Source organism: Corvus moneduloides, chromosome 6, assembly GCF_009650955.1.
Source record: "Corvus moneduloides isolate bCorMon1 chromosome 6, bCorMon1.pri, whole genome shotgun sequence".
NCBI lineage: Eukaryota > Metazoa > Chordata > Aves > Passeriformes > Corvidae > Corvus > Corvus moneduloides.
In genome coordinates this window covers 50,182,802-50,199,644 of record NC_045481.1, presented here as the reverse complement: position 1 = coordinate 50,199,644, position 16,843 = coordinate 50,182,802, and the positions used below count along the sequence as shown (strand labels likewise).

Below are 16,843 nucleotides of genomic sequence, written 5' to 3'. Positions count from 1 at the left end.
ATCTCAGTTATTGAAACATGGGCCCAGCCCAGCCTACCACGCACAGCTGGAAGGCTGCAGGCCATGGTCCAGTTCTTCTAAAAGAACTGTCACAGGAAGTCCAAAAAACCTTCTTGCTAAAAGTACAAGAACGGCACTATTTTCCAGAAAGCTGCAAAGATAGAAAAACTACTTTTCCCTTTTACATAACAAAATATTTGCAGTTCTGGAGGTTGTACATCCCAGTTATCAACAGCTGTTCAATCATTACTCCCCCTCTAACCTCAATTAATATCCCATTTGATTGTGAGTGACAAAAGTGCTGATTTTGATATCTCATCCTCAGTTCTTGGAAAGTGGAAGAGCCTAAGTGAAGGAGGAGAATAAAGTAATTAGGTATGCCTTGAAAGGCTGCAACCACTAATGCTGATTTGCCCCCACACATCCTAGGGTTTTTTCCTGTCTGTCTGCTTCTCATCCTATCCCCTTTCTTCCTCTCATTCAAGTCGTCTCCCTCCCTCCACATTCCCAGAAACTACTTCAGATTCTAAAGTACCTATTTCGTTTCTGCTTTGCTGTAGCTAGTCTCAAAACTTCATCACCTACAAGATCAAAAGGACATAAAATAAAATCTCATTTCACATCTAAAATTCAGATCATAAGCTGGTGTGTATGTATATTGGGATTACTAATTTACACTGATCATCTAGAATCTGCTAATCCTCTCAAAAATGTTTGTTAACAATCAGCTGTTAGAATGATCAGTAAAACACAAAAATGTTTATGATTCGTGCTTACCATTCATGGGCTGATCATATAAATAATATTTATGTATGCTTGCTAAAAAAGACCAAAATGACCGAAGTGGTCCACTCAAACCTTTCCTAGAAACCTACATTTTCTCAGACAGCAAGGACAGATAACTTGTGTCCCAAAGAATTTGCTGTGAATAACTTGATGAGCAACAGAAAAGGAGTACACAGTTGAGTCTTGAATGCAGTGAGCCCTAAAGGGACTTCTTCAACCACTGCATGTTATCTTCTTAGGAGACATCATCACACCATCTATATAGAGAAGTTTTAAAAGTTGACATACATCAAGCTATATCCAAATACTATGTGACTACAGAAATTCTCTGTGCATGTTCAACAACAACACAAGCATTACAGTTGCTATTCAGTTCAATCATACTATGCATTCACTCACTCTTCCCTCCCATCTTTGTCCTTTCATATCCCTTCCCCTTCTCTTCCTCTCCCTTTGTTTTTTCATCCCTTCTTTTCTCCCACACACTTTCAAGAAGGCCCAATTCAGCACAGAGTGGCATCAGCAGAGACCAGTGACAGCTGCCGTTCCAGCTACAACAGTGAGTGGATTTTAAAAAAATTGAGGGACAGCTTTAAAGTTTGGGAGAGCTGTTTAAACTGAATATGTAATAACTCTATGGAGGATGTGGACTTTAGCTACACTCAATAGGGGTGTTTCATTACCTACTTGTGGGAATGTCACTTGTCTGTGATGAGGTCACAGCCTCCTGGCGGTAAATTCCGTATGTGCTGTTTAGCCCAGTCAGCTGAAAACAAACTAGCAGATGCCACCCTGATTTGCATCCAGTTGCTATTGATACTAAAGGGACAATATGTGAAAGACAGGAAGTATCATGTGGGAGCCACACTTCACCAGTGTGAGGGGAAACAAGCCTTCACCTTCTTTATCTAATCATCCCAAGCTGAATTACTGAAATAGAAAACTCTTCCACAACAGAAACACAGCAATCAAAACCAGTTTGGGGATGGATTTGACTCTTACTGGTTTATAGGTTATCCTAGGGATTTCTGTGCCACTTTGACTGGGATGGAGAGGAGGATTCATCAGAAGCAGGAACAGCTACAGCTTAAACCTTGATGTTTGCACTTCTAATGGAAATCACCCATACAAACAATTCAGCAAAACAGTCTCCTTCTGTTCCTTTTGGGTTTGGTGATGTTACACTCATACTGTGAAAAATTGAATTCAATCTGTCCAAGGGAAGACTTCATATTTAGAAACTCCAGCTAATCCTCCGTAATTACTCTTTAGGTACATTTTAACTCTCTCATCCACATTTTATCTTTCCCTGAAAAGACTATGTAACACAGCATTCAAAGTCTTTCACTTTTACACCATTGTGATGACTTTGTGTTCGTAATTTGATCCCATTCCATCACAGAGAGTTGTGCAATGGTGTTTTCAAATCAACTGTTAGTGGGCACACCCATGCAGCCCATAAAACACATGGCACTAAAATACACACCGGTGTAGCTGCACTGCCCCTGCTAGTCAGAGCTTTTGTTACAGTCTTAAACATCACAGATAGAACCATTCTTGTGTAGTGGAGGCAGCAAAGTTAAAAATAATGAGAATTTTCACTGACTGAAGAACAACACAAACCAGGAGGAAAGACTGTGTAGACCAGCAAGGAGAGAAAAGGCTTTTGGCTTTCACTAAAGGTTGAGGGAAGATCTTTGAAGCAGAGAACAGGGGCTCACTGAACTGCTTGAATACGCAGCAGACCTGGCTTCTTAAAGTCCAGGCTGAGTGTTGAGGGTAAGCACAGAGACACATGAGAATGAGAATATGCTTTGTCTTACTTCTTTTTCTAGAGCATTAGGTGGCAATATCTTTCTTTCTTGGTCTCTTCTGTTTCACATTTTTCCATATCACTACTCTTCTCTAAAGTGACTCCCCACAATCTGTGTAGCTATCATCTCATCCCAACACCAGTCTACTATCTTCTAGCTCATGAAATCAAGCTGAAAAGCTGATCATATCTAACTTGGTTTGAAATAAATTAAGATTCCATTGTTACTTCCAATGAGAAACACCGTGGGCACCATAATTTCCACGTGGAAAGAACGAGTAGCATAATGGGAGCTAGGGCCTATAGAAGGCAACCAGAAAGCATGAAAGCGTTTTCCTGGAATTCATCTTTGACCTTTTGGTTAAGCAAGGAGAGTAGATACAGACAGCAGAATGTAAGAATATGTGCATGTAAACCAGAGGTCAATACTAAATTTCACTCATAGGGACTACCACAACAAAATCACTACTAAAAATATGCTGAAACACAACTACTTAGGGACATTAAAAAAAATTTCATTGCATATCTACATATGTTTGCACTAAAGGTTAAATAAAGTATATTCCCACTGCGGTGGCCTACACGAATCCCTTAGCAGAAGAAAAATATGAAAGGACCTGCAAGAAGATAATCTGCCCTCAGCAGATCAGGTATGAATGAAAGAAAAACAGAAAAAAGAAAAACACACAGCCACAGTCCCCACAATTGCAGGAAGCCAGCAAGCCAGCAGTCAGAATCCCCACATGCTGCATAATATACTGTACCAGAAGACCTGCTGGAAGATAGATATGGAGGGACAGTTGGTCTAACATGTAGTTTATATGAGATGAATTCCTGTTAATATCATCCCAAAGCCATAAGAAACATCATGTAGGCAAACCTGATTCCACCCTGATTGATACCAAATTATTCTCTACAGTTAATCCAATGCAAACGTTACCTTGACTTGCAAGCCTCCTCCCCACACAGTCACAAAAAGTCCTTTCCATTGAACCCTAAAGGAACTGCATCCTGGCCTAAGGAATGTGATTGTGGCGAGAGTAAAAAGGCACCCTTCTGCTTAAGTAAACAGAGTTACACTGGCTTATACCAGCTGAGAATCTGTCAAATACCAAATTATATCAAAATATTCCTCTGAAATATTCCTCCGAAATAGCTCAACATTCAAATTCAATATATATCAAATCCTTCAAAATGCTCATTCTAATAACAATAAGCCAGTCAGACATATGGCAACCCTCTTATTCAGAAAGCTCCCAAAATCTGAGTCCTCATCTAGTTCTACCTATTACTTCAACAGGTGGATTTGGTCCTTCTGAGGTAGAACACTGTGAGTGTCCTTAGCACAACCACGGCACTGAGGAAAGGAAGTGAGGATTCACTGAGCCAGTTAAAACTACAAGAATGTGGATGAGCAACTCCATCCTATCGTAGCTGGAATTACACCACGACACTGAGGTTAACCCCCCCTACTTGTGCAAAAATACCACGGGTTTTCACTAACCACAAATGGTCAGGAGCTCAGTGGAACGAGCCCATGCACAGCAACATCACAGATGTAAAAAGCAGAACAGTCTCTGAAAGGGTGATATTCCAGCTCAAAGTACCCATGGATACATCCATCAATCATCACCTAAAACGGGAGAGAACTAAGCGAGGCTGCAAGACCGCTGCAATGCAATCACAGTGCAAACATCTGTTTGAGCACAAAGTCTTCCTAAAAGCTTCACCTCAGTAGTTCTGGAGCATTAATGGATAGAGCCTCTGTGGAACGAGCATCTCTGAGTAATGAGGAAACTCGCAGAACTCTCTGCCTCCTCCGCACTGGGACACTGACCAACACAGTTTATGAAGTAAACAATTCAACAGCAGCCCTTCCGGAACAGCTCAGGGTGATCCACTCAGGAACTACAGTTACATTTATTCCAGAGCAGAGTTTCCAGATAGGGAGCACCCTGCAGTATTTTATGTCAATTTTTCCACAATGGCAGGTCCTTGGAGTAATATATAAATTCTCCTTATGCTGTGTAACAGTTAGTTGGAATTAGTAAACACATATTGTTCCATTAAAAATATTATGTTCCAGCACATGCATTTAATTTGCCATAAAGTATGGTATGTAAGAAATCACACCATTTTCAATAAATCTGAAAAGATATTAGCATTTTTGTTTCTAATACAAGCTATTTTATGCAAGTCATAAAATTTCAGTGGTATATGGAAGGGGTCTTGGAGAAATACACAAAAAAATATGACTATAAACAAGCCATCATTCTGGTAAGAGGAAATACAAACAACCAGAATAAAAATAGTTGATGCACAAAAGCCATAATGAGGGGGTTGCTCAAAAAATAACTTCTACTTTGAATGGTTTGGATGAAATACAAATTATCCACAGAAAAGTGTGGACTGGCATAAATGTTTGTACAAAATTATAAGTATATTTCTAGAAGTATGCGAGAGACAGCCGCCTGCATGCTGCACAAGGTCCCAACAACGCTCTGTGTAAGTGCTAGTGCACAGAGTCCAAACCACTGCATTTTAATTACTATGCAGCCTCAGATATATTGCCTTTGATATGGAAATGTTCTTGTTCTCTCATCTTCACATACGGTCTCATGCACAGAAATCTTTATCTGATTCATAAAAAATAAACTAGAATCCAATCTCAACACCTGACCTCAGTGCTTAGAAGTTTTTTACTAAGCATGGTGTCACTATAAAAAGAATGGGTAATATTGATGTAAAGTTAGATATTTGGAGCAATGATATGAAGGATTTGCAGTTAGGAATCAAATCAATACTGCACCTCTGAGGTTTTAGAGTTTCCTATTGCCTTATGTCAGTCTACCAGTGACTGGAGACACAATTGACTACACCTTTCTGTCTAGCTCAAGAAGAAAGAAAAAATATTTAAATGACATCCTGTCTTACCACGGATGGAAGAGATGCAACTCCGCCACTTGCTGTACGGAATAGGTTCTGAAATCTAATAAATCACTAACATCAAACTTTTCACCTTTTTTTTTTTTTTTTAATTTGGATGTTACGTTCTTGAACATATTTTAAAGATAAGCACTACAAAGTTCACACAAGAAGAAGCAAAATATTTCCCAAGCTTTACTTCAACGAACAGGTAAAATAAACACAAAAATACTTAAAATACCCAGTACTTTCCTGTGTCTTATATTAATATGCTGCCCATAAGAAGGCTAAAAATTTTGCTTTGCAAATTCTACTAGTCATTCAGAAAAAAACATTAAATATTCAGACCTATTTAGGTAATTCTCCTAGCTCTGTAGAATTGCATTCTCTTTTTCTAAAGAATATGATCTGCGTGAGCTCTCTATAGATGATAATGACCCATCTGTAAATCATTTTGCTGCGGGTTATCTGTTTTTTATCACTGCTAGTACCTGTCTGTCCCTGATATGATACCCTTAAACACATTAACTTGATGGAATGTTTTGCCGGACTTCAAAAAGATATCGATTGATTCATTCTGCACTATAAATGAATTACTCTGATTAACCTAGTTTAACAATATACCTAATTTTATCTTACTCTTTCCAATTCACAAGGTTCAAGAAATATTTGATTGAACTAATTTCCAAGCGATGATTTTCAGACTTGGGACACTGGTTTTTTTCTTCTTAATTTAAGAAGACAAAACAGTAAACACAAAACTGATATGGGTGTTTTAAAATATACAAGAGGCGGAGAGAAATGTCTGTGTACTGATTCTTGTTTCTTTAAGAGAAAATCCATTTTTCAGGTTCCTGTTCTACTAATTGAAAGAGAATTATTTAAAACTTCACTGAATACTTGAATATACGATGGCTATCTGTAGCAGTTTCATGAGTTCCAAAGAACTCTAGACTTTGTGAAAGACAGTAAACTAAAAATTGGCAGGAAATCTCTTACAATGATGTCACAAATATTTGTTGTTGCCACAGAATAATGTTTTAAAAGAACACCTACTTCTGTGCTGAAAAGGCTTTGGGAACATGTAATTATCCAGTTTTATCACTGTAGAAATCGGCTGCTTTCCAGCAAATACATCTATCAGATCTCCCTCTTCTGTGCAGAACTACATCTAAATAAATAGGCGCTTATTTCACACAGGCATCACACCAGTCCAGTCCACAACCTTACTAATGACAGGATTTGGGGTATTTTGTTGTTTTCATAATATGATGTAATGGCCTGCAATGACACATGTACAGATACATACTGTGAGAGAATCACATGTCTAAAAAATTCCAAATGGCTCATAGAAAAGAAAAGAAAATTCAGTTTCTGTGATTTGGTAATAAGTCCCCTAAAATTTCCCATTCTTGCTGTTCTACCTGAGGAAAAACTGAGAAAATTGTGTAAATAAAAATTACACAAGAAGACACTGAAAGGGATGAACAGAAATCAGCTTGCTACAGTACAAACCTGAAACATGCACCTCTGTGTTTCTTGCTGCTACTTGACGAGTTAGTTCTATGTGAACTACCGAACACATCACACAGCAGCACTTCTCTCCCAGGTTCTGACACCATGCAGAAATGTTCCAAGGCTCTGCCTCTGTGATTTACTGTATGAACTGAAATGTTTTAAAAATATGTCACTGTATCACTGCAGTTGACATAGTTCACATGTACACAAACACCCCTATTTGCATAACTTCTGAAAACTTTAGCCACGACACGCAAGGCCTGCCAAACCAGCCCACTGATCTCTAAGGTGACGCTGTGGAAAAAAGGAAATATACAACATCCCATTGTATGGGGTGGAAAGGAAAGTGCATCCTGGCTTCTCTTTCCGAAGTAATTTTTGTTCTGGAAAATAAATAAATTAATTAATAAATACACTGAAGCCTTTGGAGTGTGATCTATACACGTCCAAGGGGGAAATCAACCCAAGTGTAAAAGATTAATGGATATGCTTCCTGAAGTGGTATCTCCCAAGGTGATCACAGTGTTTAGCAGATAAAAGAGGACTAAAGAAACTTTCTAATGCCAACTGAGGAAAAAAAAAGTCTTTGTTATTGCTGTCATCATGCAAAGCTTTGGCCTTTATTGCCACAAGATATTTCAAGGCCTCCAAGAACTGCAGGGATATGTGGATATTTTGGACTAAAAATACAATCAAAGATGCAAAAAACATGCCCAAAGAGATTTTTTTTTTCCTGTTGAGCAGAAGAAGTTCAGCGGGAAGTGACCACAAACAGTTGTTGGCCACATATTAAAAACCACTGGCGAGGGAACAAGCACTGGCAGTTCCCACTTGTGAACAAAATCAAGCTGACAAGTGAAGGCAACTAACTTTGGACATCAGCTATTATTTTCTACAAGTCAGGCACTTGTGGCCTTACCAGTGAAACTGATGGGCTCCACTTTGTTTCTCTTGTCGCTTTCCCCGGTGTGTAAACGCAAAAAGGAAAAAACGCAGCAGTTACATAAGTTGAGCGGAGAGTCGGGAACGTGCAGGGAGAGACAGCCATCTGTCTCGCTCCCTTTATGCTGTGTTATACACATGGCACTGGCTTGCACCCTGCGATCTAGCAGAGAAGGAAACCGAGGGAGCGCTGAGGCAGCCCAGCTCAGCCTCCCAGCAGTACCGAGACGGAGCACTGCGCTGCAGGGAGGAGGGACAAAATAATGCGTTTAGCAGAGGATGAGAGGCTGCCGACCAAAGGGCCTCTTACGCGCTCATCGCTGAATGAATTAAAGTTCGCGGGGAGGAGGCCGGGGGAGCCGGGGCGAGCGACGCGAGAAGTGTGACAGGAGGCAAGGGGCCGGGAGCCGCCAGCCGGGGCCAAGGCGGGCACACGCCGGCGGCCGGAGCCCGGCCCGGCCCTAAGGGGGCGCGGGGTCCCCGGCGCGGCCGCTCCCGCCCCGCGGGGCTCGGAGGCTCCGGGGGCCGGCCCGCCCCGGGGGTCTCTGCGGGGCCGGGCGCTGCAGCCCGGGGTCCCCGGCCGGGGCAGGGCCGGGCCGGGCCGAGCTGCCCCTCCGGGCCCGGCCCCGCGCCCCCTCCGCCGGCTGCGGGCGCCCGGCGCGGCCCGGGAAGCGGCCTGGAGAGCGGCGCTGGGAGCGATGCCCAGGGCTCACCTTCCCCTCCCCCCGGAGAAGCGCGCTTCAAAATGGTTTTGCAGGCGAGGCTGGCCAGGCTGCGCTCAGTGCAGGGCTTCCAAGAGCAGTGCCTGGGTTGGTTTCCCTATATTCTTTGGCTTTTAATAGCTAGCTGAGGGAAAAAAAGAAAGCATTATTGTTTTCTTTCTTTCCTTCTCTCATTGCCTATTCTAAATTTGACTCCAAAGTTTAAGCAGTTGAATTGGCTAATTCTGAATACAGTCTATTGAGAGACCAGACACAGCAGTATATCCCTGTATAGCAATAGATACAATGTGCTGAATTGGCAGTCTAATTATAAATGTGGCATTTGGACCTCCTTTCAGACCCAGTGCCACCTTACCTTATGAGGGAACTTCAACTACAGCAACTGTTCAAAACAAAATGCCATTACAGGATCAGCTTCACCCAATACTGGAACCAGCCAGGGGATTGTTTTACAAACAGCTTTTCTCACTTAACACAAGAATGTATTATAAGAAAAGTTATGGATAGTGCAGAGTCTGAAGAAAATGCGTATGTAGTTTCTGCCAGGTGTCGAGCTACTTCAAACTGCAGCATACTCCAAATGACCTCATTATTTTCTTTTAAATGTACTCACTATAAATAATTATTCCTTAGTTTTACTAGAATGAGCTGCTAGGTACGCTTGCTGTTTATATTCCAAGCGTAGTGTGCATGTAACGTCATGAGCACAGAAACCCACGAAATATCCTGGCTCAAAACAAAAACCTGCAATAAGATCTTGCCAAAGAACCATGGGGTGCTGAAAAAAAGTTTTTTAAAGGGTCTTTTCCAGGGAAATATTTGTATATAATGGCAGGCTACATGCACATATCTCACATTCATTCTTATTATTTACTTTATGGTATTATAATGGCTTAATTAAATGAGTGGGCACAAGCACGTCAATAAAACAAGTCAAGTCAAGTCGAAGTCTCAAAACAGGTTTCAAAATTGCTCCATTACACGAATACAGAAAGGGAAATTCGTTAATTTTTGGACTTCAAACTCTGTTTGAGAACTGGATAGAACTGTTCTCCAGTCCTCACGATCAGCACTGAGGATGGAAATGGCAAAAAATGTTAAAGTGATGGTAAAAGAAAGCAGTAGGAACAAAGTGCCGCTCGTGTGCCGAAGGCTATTTAAATTTGCTTAATAAACATATACCTTATCTACAAACAGCAGGCGAAGATATATCACTTTATCACAAAAAGTTTCAGCTCTCTGTTTTTGGGAAACACCCCTAGGACAGCACTAATCTGCCGTCCTCAGGCTCCCACCGGGCTGCCTTTCCCTGCGGCCCCCCTTCCCCCCACCCCGGCCACTCAGACACAACACTAATTGTCCTTTCACGGTGCCACTTTCACTCCTTCCCGTCCTTTCACAAATAACAAAACCGCAGCAAACCCCACGGTGAGACGGCCCGCAGGAAGCGGAGACAGCGCTCGGCTGGACAGGAGCGGTGCCTGCGAGTGACCTCCGGGCCCTGGCCGGGCTCGCCGCCCCGCACGGCTCGGGCCGCGGCCGGGGGTGCCGGCCCGGGGACACGCTCTGGCGGCCCGGCTGGCGCTGCACGCGTGGAAGTACCTGCTCGCATCACGCCTATCTGCTCTCCCTCTCCCGTATCTACACCCAGCCGCGACCCCGCCGCCAGTACACGCGTGCATGCATTACACGAGCGGGCAGAGCCGGTGCCCGCTCCTCCCCGGAGCAGGGCAAGCCGCAGAGGCACACTCATTAGCTCCCACTGATGATTCCTTTCAGGATCATGAATGGAACAATTGTCAAAAACTGCGGGAAAAAAAACAAGCCCCGAGACTATTATATACAGACACAGCTTGTGTGCGCGCATGTGACAGTTGCAGGCAACCCAGATTTGGCCATAAACTCTTCAGCATTATCCGAGATAAAACATCAAATTGCTTGTACGGTAAAAGAGGCTTCTTATCCCCAATCCAAAAAAATAAACAGCTTCGAAGGTAGTGGAACCCAGGAAAAGAATAAGCTCTCCACCAGACACACCTTGCCTCATTCGTATCCTGCAGCACCGCCTGTAAACAGCTGCTCTAGCTTGTTGCAACTGCCACTATTTTATTTTAAAAGAAGAATAACAGTAATAATAGTAAGTGAAATACTTCCTGAAAACTTACTTTGCATTTAGTTTAGGCACTATTCTTTTTTTCAGCTCGCAAAGGAAGCCGTTTTGTCCAGGTTAGGTATTGTCTACTTATGGATCAGCCTCTGGCTAAGGGTTTATTTTAATTTATGGCTTATGCATTCTTTTAAGGTCGATTTGCATGACCTCCGGCAAAGAGCTAAGGCAGCAAGAAATCCCAAGTCGACTGTTGCCACAAAGCGGCACGCATTTCCCCTTCCCCGGGTGTAAACAGAGCTCTCTGATGATGGACTGCCTTCTTCCCCCCTCCTTGTGTATCACAAATTAGGGTGCGATATCAATTTTAAAGTTTTCTGTATAACTTTATCCAAAGGCTCTGCTGGGAGGGATAAGGCGGCGGCGCAGCGCGGCGGCTCCTCGGGACAGCGCCGCGCCGTGGCCGAGCGCGGCACGGCCGCCGCCGCTCCCGCAGCTTTGTGTGCTCCCCGCAGCCGTCCCCGGCCAACTTCAAAGCACTCACCCACCTCAAACTTAGCGCAGAACCCACAAGCACCACTAAACTCCCTTCGCCTTTCTCCATCCCGCGTCTCTCGGGGTTATCCGCCAGGAGAAACCCACGCGAGCACTTCGGAGCAATGACAGCAGCGCTCCGCTCTCAAAGATTTATTTCGGATTTTATTTTTCCTCTCTTTCTCTCTTTCTCCCTCTCGTGTTAGTTCCTTACGTACAATATCTTCCCGCACCATGTGTTCGCCTGCCGTGGGTGATCTTAAAATACAACGCTGATCTGTCACTACATTTTAAAATAAACTCTACTCGGGAAGGATGAGAAAGTGTTGTGATTTCAAGGTACTGGGGTCCCTTAACGTCTCGGAAACCTCGGGATTCAAACAGCCCCGGAAACTCGCACGGGGACGAGACTATAACTACTTTTCCCCAAAGAAAAGGAAAAAAAAAAAAAAAAAAGAAGAAGAAGAAGAAAAAAGAAACACAACACCCTCGTGATATAAAAGTAAATAATCGTGCAGGGGGAGGCGGGGGGAAGGGGTGAATTCAGCAATGTTAAAAGCTAAACAACAGATCTATCTCCGGACGCTGCTGCTTCACTCAATTGCAACTAATAACCCATTAAAGACAGCGCAGGGGGAACCGGATTCTCTCCTGCAAAGCGACATAAATCCAGCGAAAACCCATTAAACCACCGCCACCGCCACCAAGCCACGCAGCACTACACACCACAGCAAACAACAGGTATACAACACAATAGGGCTGGTTTTCCTGGTTACCTCCTCGGGATCCAGTGTGGCACAAAGCACTGGGAGAGCCTCCTTTTTTTTTTTTTTTTGCAACGCGCTTCGGTAATTTTCATTAAAAAAAAAATAGAGGGAAGGAGGTGGGGAGGGGGGGGGGAGGAGGGAGGGGAGAGGAATAAATGGGTAGTAATTCGGTAAAATAAAATAAAATAAAATAAATGAACTAGAGTCTGCTGGTGTTTCTCCGGGCCATGGATGTGCAGGATCCCGATCGTTAGAAGTTTGCGGATGGGTTGCCTGGAGATTTGGTTACAATCAGGTTCATTTTTTTTTTTTTCCTCCTGAAACAAGTGAAGGCGATGGTTACTGCTGTCAATCTTGGCAATCAATGTGAGCGGCCATGTCGTAAGTATTCAAAGCATTTCCCGTCGTGCAACATCAGAAAGTGAGTGGCCAGGGCATTGATCTGAGGAAGGCAAAAGGAGGCAGGGCTCCCCCGCCCAGACAGCACAGGCAAGATGAGACAACACAGGGAGAGAGAGGAGGGAGAGGGGAAGGGAGGGAGAGAGAGGGAGAGAGAGGGAGAGAGAGAGAGAGAGAGAGAGAGGCTGGGAGCGAGCGGGGAAAGCAACAACTGCGGAGAAAGTGAGCACAAAACAGAAAGTGAAATCGGCGCGGGCTGCCAGCCGCATCCCCGCGCAGCTATCACCACTCACAGGGCCATTAGACACATGAAACCCTACACCGCTTGCTCTCGCTAATGACCACTGATTGCCCGGAGTGGTGAGGAAAGGTACTAGAAAGTTACCGGGGAGGGGGTGCGAGGGCGGGGCGGGGGCCGGAAAAGGAGGAGGGGGAGCGGGGGGGTCCCGGGGGAGCCGGTTCGCGGGGCCGGGGCGGCGCGGGGCTGGGGGGGCCGTGTCACACGGGGCCGGCCCGCCCTCCGCCCTCCCTCCGCCCGCCGCGCTGCGTGGGGACACACACGCCGGAGAGTCCCGCCGGCTCACGGGACACACCAGGAAAATAAAATTACAAAAAAAAAAAAAAAAAAAAATCTGGAGAAAGACGATGTGCAGGAGGAGGGAAGGGCTGGCGGCGTGGGGAGGGAGCGGGGACTACGAGAGGGAAGCACTCAGCAAGCGCTTACTGACAGCTGATAAATGGATCTCTGAAGAGCCCGATCCCACAGCACGGCCGGGGGAGGGGAATAAAAGGGAGATGAAATGGGAAGTATAAATTACACCAGAGATGGGAGTCCAGCTACAGGGACCCGGGGAAGAGGAAGGGGAGAGAATGCACTCAGAGTCCACAAACTATTTAGTGATGGATTCAACACAAAGGTGACGAGTGAGTGCAGTGAAAGGGGAAAGACAGGTATGGCCGGAGAGAAAAAACTGATTTAGGACGGACTCGAGCTGAAGTTGGGATTCTCGTGGCGACGACGAGAAATTTTAGCAGCGGCAATATATAAATATCCCTCTCTCTGCCTACCAAAAGGCAACAGATAAGGATTGGAATATCAGCTTGAATACCAATTTAGGAACTCACGCTCTCTTGGAAGTGCTAATTGGGGATGGGGGGGGGGGGGGAAGAAAAATCTGGGAGAAAGAAGGGAAAACTATAAGGAGCTAAGGAGAAAATCAACCAGTGGCAGAATACTGCAAACCTAAGAAAGTCTCCCTGCTGTATTTTTGCATTCCAAAGGTAAACATAAAAGAGTCTTTCAAACTGTCAGGGGCCCACAGATCAGGTGGGCAAACAGCGCTGCAGAGCGAACGTCTCCCTCTTTTGATATTATTCACACCTAGGCTAAACTGTTGTTAAGATGGGAGTGCGGAAAGCAACCTCAAGCCCACAAAATGAGAGAGAGAGAGAAGTTGTTGATTCATCTCTGTATTTTTGGCACTTTCTCCCCATTTTCCAGAAGGCGCCTGGAACAGTTAGTAACAGACAAACTTTTTAATTTTAAAATAGCTTCATAACTTATAGAGGCCAAAAAGACGAGGAGAGAGCCTGATTTCGCTTTCCTTCTCTCTCAAGTAGAAATTTGCAGACTAGGTTAGACCCAGAAGCACACTCAGCCCCACTGCGAATGAACCTGGCTTCAGCAGGACGTGATGAAAATTGAGCATTAACGCGATGGCACAGGACAGATCTGACCTGGCTCTGTTTCATTTTGTTAACAAGCTGTAAAACTCGACACACTGCTGGAGTCGTGCACGTTGCATCCTCTGCCTTTGCTATCCGAGGTGCTATCGCCCCGCTCGAGGCGAGTTCAGAGAAAATGAGTTGTAAGTCAGAACGTCTTGGAATAGTGGACCTGTTTTAGACAATATTTTTGGCAATCCCACTACAATAAAAGGAGTAACCAAGTCGTATTCGGCAAGCAGCAAACACCTTGAAATAGAACTTTATAATCATCTAATAAAGCTTTATAATCAAATTAGCTGGATGAGAGTATAGTAGCTAATTTCCATGCACTCTTTCAATTTTAATAAAGACACTGAAAAGTGAAATTCAGAGACGGGGGGAACTGTATGATTGTAAATACTGAGTTTGCATTCACCTGCGTTCGGCTAATTCAAAGTATTCACCTTGCTGCAGCTACCCGGTGTATGGAATTAACAGCAGTATATAGCTGTCTTTCGAGATATTTCTCTGTCCTTTTTAATCTTTAATTATAAGAATTCCCGTGATTGGCCACTAACGCTTTCCTTGTAACACATTTAAACCTGCTGCAAGTGAAGCAAACACCTTGACTTTTTGCGCAACTAGTGTAGCTTTGGCGCGCAAAAAGAAAAAAAAAATTAAAATGAGCTATGTAAGAAAAGAGATGTAAATCAGAATACAAGGACGAATAGTCTGCCTCAGTCTGCAACTCCAGTAATTTGTTACTGAAAGTTTTTTTCTTCCAAGAAACAGAAAGGGGGAAAAAAATCCCAACCACTCCTCAAATGTAGCATCTTCCTTATTAAATACGAAGCGGGAATGGGACAAGAGATAATTAAGGCAGCAGATAAATCCAACCGCCCACCTAGCTCCAAATCGGGGGAGCATCCCGCTGCACTCCCGAAATTCCAGTGCAGGGAATGACACTGGGTTGGGGCAGGACACGGCAGGGATGCGGCCACGCTCCCACGCGGAGCGCAAGGAACGCTCTCCAGCTTGTTGCTTCCCCTGTGTGATCAATTAAGTTACAGATGTAACTCACAGTGCCGGGGAGCGGCAACTTCTCGGCGGCAGGAGAAGAGGATTCCTTGGGCATTGTATGCAAATGTGCGTGTGTGCGCTGCACGGGGACAATTGTGCTTCCCTCTTTGTTTGCGTAAGTGAACACCCGCCGTGAGGATCCGTATACACGTGCCGAGAAACAAGGAAACGCTTTCACTTGTAGTGTCACCCCACGTTTAGAAACCGCGTTTGGAATTACTGTCCTTGCTTTGGCTTCATGAAGGCTACAGGCAGGCAGCGCAGGCAGATGTTGAGGAGGGATGCTGACCTGCTGGGGGTCCCTGCACAGGGAAGGGACCGCAGGCGCTCACATCACGTCGGGGCACTTACCTGTGCACAGCTGTCATGGCATTTTGCGCCGTGTGTCTCATTAAATGTGTGGAAGTAAAGCAATATTCAACAAGCGAGGCAACCTGTCTGTGTGCTAAGTTGTACGTACCGCATCTTTAACCTGAGCAGCAAACCTGCAACTCCTGGAGAGTTGGCGGAACAGCCTCAGAAGTTTTGGATTCAAAGGGCAAGGAATTTCACTTTAAAAGTCATTCAGCCACTTCTAAACGGCCCTCTCTCCCCAGTTAATGCCGGACAATTAAGAGGCACGTTTATAAATTCCCTCTGCGGACACTGTCCGACAATGAAGGCTTGTTATAGGCTTGCTAAAGATGTTCGGATAAACTTTTGCAAAATAATCAACAGCATCTGAGAGAAAGCTAAAGAAGTTAAAGCCTGATCGTCCGATTGGGAAAAAGTTTTGTTAGACTGGATAGAATCATATGACTGCACGTTTCTTCAAAAGCAAACCCATCACCTGATATGAGTTCCCCTAGAACAAGAACCTCTGGCGAACTCCTCCAAATTTAGGGGACGTTTGCATTTTGTAACACTCAAAGCTAAAGATCTGCCTGAAAACAAAAACTCTGAATTCCTTACAGCGTCATCTGCCAACAAGAATGTATTGTCTTGGCAGAAAGAGGATCAAGGAGATTTTAATTTCATTTTAAACTGTGCATCATCTTGATAGTGAAGGGAAAAGCCGCAGCAACAATCTCCCCTCTCCACGCCCCCGCCGTTTAAAAAAAAAAAAATTAAAAAAAAAAAAAAAAAAGGGGGGGGGGGTGAAGAGAGAACTGGAAAAACCACATAAACTTTTACAAAGAAAATAAAAGCAAGTTCGACATGAAAACCCCTTCCTGTCTCGGAAAGTTCATTTTAAAGGTCCCCTCTGTAAATCTAAAGTGCAAACACCAGGCTAAGGTAGTGAGTGGCTGGAATTTGCATGCTGATAAGAGAAGGCTGTTGTACTTACAGTGACAGAGGGCAGGCTGCGGAAGAAAAGCTGTTTGTGTTAGCCTGAGAGTCACCCAGGGCTGCAATGAGAGGAGAAGAGAGGAGTGGGAGTGCCAAGCTGGATACACCTTCACCGCATCTCATCACATCTGCCAGCCTCTCTCTCCCTCTCTCTTTCATTTCCACATTCCCTTTGTTCCTGAAAAAAAAATCTACACGTCACATCAGTCCCCAG

General features: G+C 44.3%; 1 protein-coding gene and 1 long non-coding RNA gene across 8 annotated transcripts in view; one reads left to right on the top strand and one right to left on the bottom strand.

Annotated features, from left to right (window-relative positions):
- Nucleotides 1-16,843, bottom strand: part of SOX6 (SRY-box transcription factor 6) — a 373,678-nt gene that overhangs the window by 356,287 nt on the left and 548 nt on the right. For 6 of the 7 annotated variants that reach the window (XM_032112424.1, XM_032112416.1, XM_032112420.1 and 3 more), the window contains exon 2: nucleotides 16,628-16,807. The gene's annotated coding sequence lies outside the window, so the exon portion shown is untranslated. Of the gene's footprint in view, nucleotides 1-12,123; nucleotides 12,222-16,627; nucleotides 16,808-16,843 lie in introns of those variants that run through there. The other variant, XM_032112418.1, reaches the window with a different exon arrangement.
- On the top strand, nucleotides 12,673-16,392 carry LOC116445613. Its single transcript, XR_004240823.1, has 2 exons — nucleotides 12,673-12,883; nucleotides 14,134-16,392. It is a non-coding gene; the product is annotated as an uncharacterized LOC116445613 (long non-coding RNA).